Raw genomic sequence first — 1595 nt, 5'->3', positions numbered from 1 at the left:
CCTTTTGAAGCTGTTCCTGGACCAATTCAGTGAGTGCACACAGTTTAAGCAATGGTAGGGACCACTGATCCACCCAAATGGGTGTCTCTGTTTTCCAGGTTAATTTCAGGGTGTTGCGTGCCTCAATGGTCCCTATTAAAAATCCGATTGAATTCTGAAACCCCGTTGTGAGAGTACATCCCATCCCCATAACACTATGGGCACAGGTAGAACAAATGGCCTTACAGAGGCTGTGTGGTTTTCTGGTCCTGTCACTTGAATCAAATGGCAACTTTGATAACTGCGACTACTCTCTCCTATTCCGGTGAGGGCCATAGGCACCTCCATAAGGGCCCAGTTAGAGGGCCACTTATCTTGAGAAACGACAGTAACGTCAGCTCCGGTATCTAAAATACCAGTGAGTGTTATTCGCTGTCCCTGCAATGACAGGGTGCACTGACAGGTAGGACGCTTATCAGAAATTGATTGTGCCCATAGTATTTGTGGGGTCCTTACAAAACCAAATTCTCCCACCTTGGTACCATATTTTTCTACAAAGGATGGTGAATCATGTGGAAGAGGAATTAATTTAGCAATGCAGGTACCTTGTGGGATAAAACATGGAGGGTTAGAGGTCCAAACTATGATCTTAAGTTCATCTTTAAAATTTAAGTCCATAACTACAGTGAGAACAGAAAGTCCTGGAAGGCTGTTTGAGGACTTCCCTAAGAGTAGGGCGCTCTTTTGGGGCCCTAGCAGTCAAAAAATTCCTGTAGGGAGCAAATGAACAGAAGAATTGTTTAACGTTACTGTGGTTGAGGTGTGTAGGTCCAATCTGGCATTCCCTGCAGTTGCTGGGTGAAAACTTGAGGGAAGCTGCCTCTGGACATCTGCGAGGCTGGCATCTGAGGAGCAGGCATCTGAGGAGCAGGCATCCTGCAGGGCAGGCATCTGAGGAGCAGGCATCTGCAGGGGCGGCTGAGGCATCCGTGTCAGAGTGTGGTGCCACCGTCCCACACTCTGGTTCCAGTTTCCCTGGTATCCTTGGAGCAGGCTTAGAATCATACTTAAAGCGACATTGGTTAGGAGAATGTGGGCCTCTGTGGCACTGTGAGCACACAGGAGTGGCTTTAGGTTTATCTCTTTTTGGAGCAGAACAGTCCTTTCTCAAATGACCGGGTTTGCCGCAGCTGAAACAGACTCCTGAAGTTGCAGGGGGCCCTCTCATGGCTGCAAGGGCTGCAGCCATGGCTGGATATTGGTGTTCTAGGGTGCCAACATGATTGCATGCTTCGATCATTTCGACCAGAGTCGGATTCTGGTTAGGCAGAGACTTAAGGAGATTTTACAGTCTGCGCTGGCATTCTCAACAGCAAGCTTCAGAAGCAAAATTTCATGAGCTGCTGCATTATCAGTTTGGCGTTCGAGGGCCTGTTTAAGTCGGTCGATAAACTGCATATAGGATTCTTGGGGCCCCTGGACAACGATTGTAAATGATTTCTGAGGCGTCTTTGCATCAGGGACCTTCAGGAAGGCTTGGCGAGCCGCGTTTCGGACTCCTTCAAGAGCTTCCTGAGGAATCTCTCGGGCTTGGACATTAGGGGCGATCTATGGGC

The sequence above is a fragment of the Corvus brachyrhynchos genome, unplaced genomic scaffold (genome assembly GCF_000691975.1).
Source record: "Corvus brachyrhynchos isolate BGI_N302 unplaced genomic scaffold, ASM69197v1 scaffold344, whole genome shotgun sequence".
In the NCBI taxonomy this organism is placed as follows: Eukaryota; Metazoa; Chordata; class Aves; order Passeriformes; family Corvidae; genus Corvus; species Corvus brachyrhynchos.
The sequence above is the reverse complement of the archived record's forward strand: the minus strand, read 5'-3'. Positions refer to the sequence as shown.